Below are 10249 nucleotides of genomic sequence, written 5' to 3' on the forward strand. Positions count from 1 at the left end.
AGACCGTAACTTGAACTATAATGGTTTACTTTTATAAATTGGATGAAGAGTTATCCAATTGGCACTCATACATTTGTATCACATATTCCTATATCTAAGACTTAATATGCTACTTCAATACTAGTGACTTGGATTCATATATGTTTCTTAAGGGAATTAAGTAAACATTGTGTGTTAATATCGATACCACCTTATAGATACGAGTGGGCAGCTCCTATTAATCATTGTGTTTTACTTTCACCTTTCGGTAAATTGATGATGTATTGTCTCTTAATAATAATAATAGATTCAGTGATCACTTACATTTAATATATTCAAGTGAACTTAAAATTAAAGAAACTACCGACACATATAAATCTGCGTCATATTTAGACCTTTTCCTCGAAATGACTACTGATGGTAGGTTGAATACCAAAATTTATGACAAACGCGATGATTTTAATTTTCCTATAGTCAACTTTGTTTTTCTGTGTAGCAACATCCCAGCGGCACCAGCATATGGAGTATATGTGTCTCAATTGATACGTTACTCTAGAGCAAGCTCAAATAGTTATCAAAGGTACCAGGATTAAAATTTAGTACGCAAGACGCGTCAAAGTACGTTGATTTTGTTGAACGAGGAATACTGCTTTCTCAAAAGTTGCTAAGACAGGGCTATGAATCAATCAAATTAAGGTCATCACTTTAGAAATTTTACGGTCGCCATCATGAACTAATTGGCCATTATGACAAAAATGTGTCAGAAATCATATCTGATATTCTTCCTCAGTCATAATAACCTACCATCATTACCGAACTGAACAAAGAAATAACACGATGGGTGCCGTATACGGTGCAGGACATGCTTACCCTTCCGGGGCACATGATTTCACTCCCAGTTTTTAGTGGAGCTCATGTTGTTTCTTAATTATTATTTATCACTGTTGATGTAAATGTCCTTTGGTTTTGTGAGTCTTTGTGTACTGTTTGGTTTTGATTGTTATCGACTTAAGTCAAGATTCCTCACACACAGGTGGGTCATGTCTCCAAATATTACCAGGTTGTATTTACGTTAGCTTAGTATTTCAATTCAATTGGATTCTCCTTTAACATTCATTGGAAAATCACACAACAATGTTGATGTCCAGTTTCTGTCTGCAAAGAAGATTTCTGTAAAACAACATTTTGGTCACATTGGACAATACCCAAATTAATCATGAAATGATCTATGAAATAAAGATCCTGTATATAATTCATAATGAACATGGTCAGCTGTATGTACATTTATTTTAAAGACATGACAATGTACATAAAGGCATTGAGATGTGAACATAGAAAGTACCATAACAGTCTAACTTCACTAAATGGATAAGTACTAACCGCCAGTAATTGTTACAGTTCCAGTGTTACTATTTCCTGTTCCTTGGGCATTTGTAGCATGGCAAGTGTATGTTCCAGTATCATTTATTGATGCAAAATCAATCGTTAATGAAGGTGTTGTAGGAGTACTACCTTGGTACCCTATGTCTCCATTGTAAATCAAACGTAGCTGATTATTAGAAATTCTCTGCCAGTAGACTTCATTAACGCTAGCACTATCAGAGTTGATATTACAATAAATTGTCACTTGATCCCCAATTGCTGCAGTATAGGTTAAAGGAGTAATCTCGACTACAGGCAAACCTAGAAAAAACAAGTTGAAAGATACAAACTAATTTAATGTCATTTGCAGAGCAATCACAAATATCTTTGTACTTGAACATTTCAACCGACAGACTTTGCAACTCCATTTAACTACGAAAAAAATCATTCTTGAACAAACTGAACCTGTTTATGTATTAGTTACACAAATTTAGTGTAAGGTAATACCCGTGACACGTTTGTTTACCTAATTCCTTTAATATTCACCAAACCTTTTTTGGCCCTCAAATTAATTATTTTCTTTTTTTAAGTATGCAAATGAATAAAACAAACGATCTTTTGCATGCAAATATTCATCAAGTAAAAAAGAAAAAATATATCAAGTGTCATAAAATAAAATCTAGTACAAACAGACAAAATCATCAATAAAAAATGAACTACACTCAAAACTAAAGACTACTCAACAAGAGATCAATTTAAATCCGGGAGTAATGCTTGTGCACAAGACAAGTCAGCCATTCGTGGAAGGCTAGTGACATCTACAAGTGTATACTTTGATTTAATCCATCTGCTTTTTTAAGGGAAATGCACTAAAAGTGGACACAGTGGTTACCAATGCACACAGTTGACACCGTGCAACATTGACTAGTTTTGTTTAGATATGCGATATTTGAAACAGATTATCGCATTAGGATATTTCGCATGATTGTATTTGAATCTTTATTGAACCAATATATACACGCATACTTTTGTAAATGATGGCTTGTTAAGATAATTGGTGAAGGTTTGTTTCAGAACCAAGGAGTACTACAAATCCAAATTTAAATTCTCAAATGTCTTTAAGATGTCCATTAAGTTGGTTAGTTGTCCTTCTGTATAAGTACTGCCAGCAATACACGAGAATCTCACCTGTTTAAGATTTAGTTTTAATGTAATTACATGATGGGTAATACCAGAAATTCAGAAGAACAATACGTTCTCACAGCAACTTCATTTAAAATGATAAGTAAAGATAAATCGAGAAAATATATTTGATATATGTTCTCTTTCCCAGCTGACAATTTCGTATAATTACAGTTTTGTTTATCATTATTTTGTGATCAGGATTGTCTTAGCTGATCATGACAAATTTCCCGATTGTTTTTATGTATCTTGTGTTCAATGATATCATTTGTTTTAAATTTTTTGATGTATAGATTTATTTATATATTTAAAAACAAATAGTAACTGTAAACATTCCTTTTCCCTTACACATAAAAAGCAAACTTTGTAAGTTTATTTTTAAATAATTATCTCCTGAGTAATTTTTATTCACTTGAGCGCTTGTTTCTTAAATACTCTTAATTTTGTAAGAGAATTTAAGACAGTCTTTATAGAAAGAATTGCTTAATATGTGTTTAATTTTGTTTTTTTTAAGAAGGCATAAGTTACGAAAAATAATGTAGGCGTTAGTTCATATAGAAATAAACATACTCACACCAAATCTTCTTCTATCTATATATAGATCTAAAAGAAAACATGTTTAACTCCGTCGCAATTGTGCGCTTGTTCTAAGTCTCTTTCCTTTGTTAGTCTTGTACTTAGTCTAACTTAGCACTTTATGGAGATATGGGATGGAAACCATGTATTGTAAAACAATGGTCTTCTATATTTAGAACATGGTCCTATATTTAGAACATGGTCACGATTTAATAAGATGTCTAATAGTAGACTTAATAAGAACATTTTTCTTTGGAGTAATAATATCAGTTTTAATAAAGTAAAACATTGGAAATGTAGAGTGAATACAAAGTTTAAAGAACTTGATCTTAATCAGTATTGTAATATTGAATGTATTTGAGCAAGTCTGTTATTAAAGATATTGAAAACAATTTATTTATTATGTACCAAAATAATTGGCATTTAAATTTACTCGCTAATGAAAGCAGTAAATTGCGTACTTACAGGTTATTTAAATCAAATTATTGTACAGAAAAATATTTAAGTATTACTATGCCCGGTAAATATAGAAGTGCATATGCTAAATTTAGAGCAGGTGTTGCTCCGATTAAAATTGAAACTGGCAGATATGAAGGTATAGATGTAAATGAAAGGTTATGTTTTAATTGTAGAAAAAATGATTTGAATATAATTGAAGATGAAAAACATGTTTTATTAGAATGCCCAGAATATGCAGATCTGCGAACGATATTTTTTAACAGTGTATGTAATATAGAAAGTAGTTTTAGTAATTTTAGTAATGAAGAAAAGTTTTTATTTATGTTTCATGATGATAGAGTTTGTTATTTTACAGCCAAATCTGCCATGAAGTACTTTTTAAGAGAAAGTGTATTCTATACTCGTATAAGTTTTTATAATATTGTTTGTTTTCTTTTGTATAAGTGTTTTTAATAGTATGGTGTTTTATGCTAAGATATATTGATATATGTAATAGATGTAATATAAATGTATTTTAATCTGTGTTTTTACAGTCTCTCATAACTCTTTTTAGAGTGGCTCTTTTATAAATTGTAAATATTATATTGTGTTGTATATCAAATGTTTTAAAGAGGTGAGACTCAAATAAATTATTTGTTTGTTTGTTTGTTTGTATGATTTTTAATTTTAGTTTCTTGTGTATATTTCGGACTTTCATATGACGTCCATGATCACTGAACTAGTATATATATTTCTTTAGGGACCAGCTGAAGGATGCGGGATTTTCTCGCTGCATTAAAGACCCATCGTTGAATGCTCTATGATTGGGTTGTTGTCTCTTTGTCAAATTCCCCATTTCCATTCTCAATTTTATAGGGATAGTGTTCATTAATCAATCTTCCTATGTTCTGTCAGTTACAGTTTCATAAATGTTTTACTGTGGCCTCAATATTGCAGTACGCCAACACATAAAACACAATAAAAACTACATATTTACAATACTTAATTAACCTACTTCCTGTTACGGTTAGATTTGTTGTTGGGTTGTTTGTGCTGTTTCCGGCAGAATGTCTTGCCTTGCAGCTGTATGTTCCTTGGTCCGTCGTAGTCAAATTGTTGATGGTCAAAGATGGACTAGAGGTTGTTGAGCCTGAATACTTTCCATTAGATGTTGAAATGAGTATAGGGTCCGTCACTTGTCCAACATTATTTGAGAATGTCCAATGAACCTCTAGTAAAGCACTGTTTGGTGAGCTAATTGAACAGCCTAAAACAATTTGTTGTCCAGTTGACTGATTATATGATGGCTGTGGAATAGTTGTGACAGGTGCTGTTCCTAAAACGATTTTAAATAATCATTAAAAAAATATCTGATTTAAAGGGTAAATAAACTCATCATAGATACTAGTAACAAAGGTAATCATTTTGTTTACAAAAGACTAACAAGCGATGCTTGAATAAAAAAAATTGAAAAATGTGAAATAAATATAAAGTTGTAGATGTATGAGAATCTAGAAATTCAAAATAGGTGTTATTTATTTTGGCTTAATTTGTATTCATATGTATATCTATATTGTGTCTCATTCTAGGAAGTTATTGATTAGAAAATAGATCATGAATCGCTTGAAAGACTTTGAATGTTACATGTTACCTAATTCAATAATATGCAGCGACGCAAGTCCAGACCCGGTATTGGTTTATTTTATTTATTGATGATACAGAAAAGACGATTGAGTGCTTTTTATATAAATAACTACAATATTGTGATTTTTTTTCTTATTTCACACTTTTAAGTTGACAAACAATTTCACTAAACAAAAATGTTGTGACATACAGGTACGTACCGACAGGGTTAACATTAATTGTATCTGTGTTCGCAATGTTACCAGTTACAGCATCAATGCCTCGACAGACGTAGCTGCCACCATCAGAATACTGCAGATTGGTAATAGTCAGAGATTCTATAGCGACAGTACCACCAGACAGTCGGGTGTTACTGCCTATATTAATTTGAACGTTGTCTTTAATCCATATGATTTGAGATGTAGAACCTTGAGTAACATCACACTGCAGAGTAACCGAGGAATGTAGAAGTGGACTATACTCGGTCACGGGAGCGTTTATTGCAATGGGCACTACAAAATATAATAAAATCTAATAAAATTGCATGTTTTGCGCATGTCTAGAGGACAGCAGCTAAATTTTCTGTCATGGTGTGCAATTTTAATATAACTTCCCTAAAAAATTTCTAAGTACCCTTCCGTATTTCAATGAAATCACACCCAGTTATGATCCTAAGTTTTTTATGGGTCTTTGTACTTCTGTTTGTCTTTTGGTCGTTTTAGTTTATTTTTGTTGCATTATCTGGTTTCCTTTTACTTATGAGTTTGCATATTCCTTTGATATATTTTGTTCTTCTAAAGAAGCAGCACACGAATGTCTCGCGTCAGTGAGTTAGTCGAGCTTAAGTTTTAGTTTGCATAATGTCAATCTATTTAAAGATATGTGGGATTGTCGTTATAATAATAATTGACTTCTTATGATGTATCAGTGTCACCAAACGGATATACAAAAGGAGTGAACGATATGGTACAAATATATTAGTTTAAAAATGATAGCATTTCAAAGTATCGGCTATTTTAATGTTTTGATAAAAACATTTGCAATTATATATAACTATATTTAACTTTATACCTTCTGAATAAGTCTGTTTAAAGGTTTGGTTAGCTTTTGATCTGAATGCCCATATTGTGTGCTTTGTAAAGATTATTATCATAAAAGATTGGATGTGAAATACCTGAACGTATAAGATGTCTGCTTGTTCATTTGAACATGGTTTAGACCGGAAGTCATTTTGATAATTGAATATGTTTTAACCATACCCGTGTCCTCCATCCCTTGCAATAATTATTTAGAGTAAAAGGGATAAAAAGTGATTATCAATAGTTATCAAAGGTACCAGGATTATAATTTAATACGCCAGACGCGCGTTTCGTCTTCATAAGACTCATCAGTGACGCTCAGATCCAAACAGTTAAAATGCCAAACAAATACAAAGTTGAAGAGCATTGAGGACCCAAAAATTCCTAAAAGTTGTGCCAAATACGGCTAAGGTAATCTACTCCTGGGCGTAAGAAAATCCTTAGTTTTTCGAAAAATTCAAAGTTTTGTAAACAGAAAATTTATAGAAATGACCATATATCAAAACATTATAAAATTTCGACATATGCATATTTTGCAACTGCCGTCGTCATATTTATACTTTTATATTCACAATTTCCAAAATGGGACTATTATTAAATATTTTTTAACTACATTTTAGAAGAAAATCAACGGTTGGGTCTCACTATTTACTTTGCGAAAACACATATAATGTGTATATATTTTAACCGGATTAATGATCATACCTGGACACTTCATTGATGAGTTTATCCCAAAAGACCTATCTATAGATGAACTGGTCTATGATAGGCGAACCACTCATTAGACAAGTAAAATAACTCAAGTAATACATACATGTATCATGAAAATTAGAAGAAGATAAAGGATATCAATTCACTTGTAAAAATGTAAACAGAATTATTTATATAAGTACATGCATAACCCCAATTTTCACCCAAAAGAATATGTCAAAAATGTTTATATCTTTCTATACAGTAATTATCAAATGTTAACACATGTTTCTCTTCAACCGTTGTAATATTTGAGTGTTTTCAAATTTAGACTTGTCAATTTGAATGGTGAACCATACACTCATTATCAATGGCTAAGAACATTAAATACAATTGTTGGAATTTTTAATTGTTCTATGATTAGGGACGATTGTTTGTTAACAATTAAACAAAAAAGCAAAACTACTGCGTTACCAAGTTTACCAAGATAAGTTATTCAATTAAATAACAAATTTGCATAAAGACAGTTAAAAAAATGTTAGTCTTAATGTTTTACATTATTAAAGTAAGTCATTTTGAAAGCAAATCAAAACTTATTTTGATTTATAATATAAATAAAAAGACGTGGTATGAGCACAAAAGAGATAACTCTCCGCTCATCCTCCATTTTATAGAGAGTTAACAAGTATATGCCAAAGTACTGTCTTCAACACAAAACATCTGCTCACACGGAAAGGGATGCTATAAAAGGCCCCAAAATCACTAGTTAAAAACAATTCAAACAGGAAACCAACAGTCTAATATATATATAAGAACAAAAGAATCAAGAAACACATATAAACCACACAAGCAATTGACAATCGGCGAGTCACATACTTCTGACTAAGGACAGCTACATTTCAATGCAGTGGGTTTTCACGTTTTAACTGACGCCAACCTTCAAATTAACATGAGACAGTAGTGTAACATTGCAATAAAAACAAGACACTATAACATATATATTAACTAAATGGCTAAATCGATGAAAACGAATTTTAAATATATATATAAGTACGTCTGAGTCAGGGACAACCCTACAACAGATGTATCCATATATATAAACGTCTAAAAAGTGTACATAACAACACCAATAACACAAAAAGGAACTATAAATGTAATTATTTATAAATATTTCGGATAACAGATATCCTTCGTCAGTCAGATTCTGATGTTAAATGAATCATCTTTAAGTCTTCTTAGATTAAACTTTTACTAAATCTTGAAATTTATACAATAAAAAAGGCAAACCGAACATCAGTAAAGACGCTTGCACCATTCCAAAAATATGTTGAATATGGAATAGGTTATTAACTAACTACATCAGAGAGTTCAAATAAATGTTTTGAATAAAAATAATAATGTGCGATATGAACTAGCACAATTCTAAAGCTTTAACAGTGTCGATAATTATGATGTTACAAGAAAGATTGCGTCAATAAGAATTCCAAATAAACAGCATTGAACGGTCTTATTTCTAAATAAACAGCCTGAACGGTCTAAATTTCTAAATATTTCAGATTTGACAACTGTAGTGTAGTTACATTAGAGTCTGCGATGTTTAAAACACCTGGGCTCTCAAAAAAGAGCTTTCGCTGGCCATGTGTTACCTTTCCACGTCAGTTTTAATCTAGCGGCGTACTACAGTACATGATATATAAGGCATGAAGATGTTGTTATTTGTGTTCCGTTTGTAGCTATATATATATATATGCAAAAGCAAATTTACAGATCTAAACCTTTTGTAGCCCCGATGTTTTAGGTGACCGCGAAGTTCTTGTAGTCGTTTTTTGGCAACATCGTTGGTGGAGCAAATCCGTTTTATTCGTATGGCCTGGATATAGGGAATGCTCTTGGTGCAATGTTTAGGGTGACAACTTAGCTTGAAGGAGACAGATATTGATGTTTGTCTGTGGGCTTGCAATACAGATCACATAAAACATCGGGGCTACAAAAGGAAAGACATTGATAAAGGTTTTTCTCGTGCTAGCAACATCAGCCGAGATGAACTTTTACAATATAAAGTCAAAAAGGTCAACAGGAGGGTGCCTTTTGTGTTGAATTACCATCCAAAATTGGACAACCTGTCTCACCTTCTCCGCGAAAGTTGGAAAGATATCGAAAAACATCCTAAACTATCCAAGATCTTTCCCGAGCCACCTGTACTGGCTTTCCGCAGGCCCAAAAGCCTTAAAGACTTGCTGGTGAGAGCTGAGTTATGCTCTCAAGCAGGCTCTTCGTCAGTGGGCTCTTGTAAGGGTTGTGGAAACAAACGATGTCTGACTTGCAAACAAATACTGGATACCCAGACTTTTAACAGTCACTCCACTGGTACAGAATACACCATATTTTGCAATGTTAATTGCAAGACTACAAATGTTGTGTATCTCCTACAGTGTAAATGTGGTAAACAGTATGTAGGCGAGTCAGAACAGCCGTTTCACAAACGAATGAACGGTCATCGTTGCGACTACCAATGCAAGCCAGACCTCCCTCTTAGTCGACATTTGAGATCCCCGGGTCACACTTAGGCAGATCTCAATCGACTGACCATTACTATCATTGACCACAACTCTGCTTGGTCTAGGGAGGATAGACTTACTCGAGAAAGATTTTGGATAAGAAAATTAACAACTTTGGCACCAAATGGGATAAATGAAAAGATTTAATTCGACACCATGCAGTGCTAAACATCTGGGTTATATTACTTATTATAACAGTCTCCGTTTTTTTTTCTTTACCTTACTCATCTCTAAAATATATCTGTTGAATATAACAATCTAAATTGATTAATTTTTTGAGGGATGTATAAGTACCAAGCCACGCCCAACTATTTTACTTTAGTCAAAATTTGTTATTATTTTTAAACGGCCGTTTGTTTTAAACATCGCAGACTCTAATGTAACTACACTACAGTTGTCAAATCTGAAATATTTAGAAATTTAGACCGTTCAGGCTGTTTATTTAGAAATAAGACCGTTCAATGCTGTTTATTTGGAATTCTTATTGACGCAATCTTTCTTGTAACATCATAATTATCGACAATGTTAAAGGAGTAGATTACCTTAGCCGTATTTGGCACAACTTTTTGGAATTTTGGGTCATCAATGCTCTTCAACTTTGTATTTGTTTAGGTTTTTAACTGTTTTGGTCTGAGCGTCACTGATGAGTCGTATGTAGACGAAACGCGCGTCTGGCGTATTAAATTATAATCCTGGTACCTTTGATAACTATTAAAGCTTTAGAATTGTGCTAGTTCATATCGCACATTATTATTTTTATTC

The sequence above is a fragment of the Mytilus trossulus genome, chromosome 6 (assembly GCF_036588685.1).
Source record: "Mytilus trossulus isolate FHL-02 chromosome 6, PNRI_Mtr1.1.1.hap1, whole genome shotgun sequence".
NCBI lineage: Eukaryota > Metazoa > Mollusca > Bivalvia > Mytilida > Mytilidae > Mytilus > Mytilus trossulus.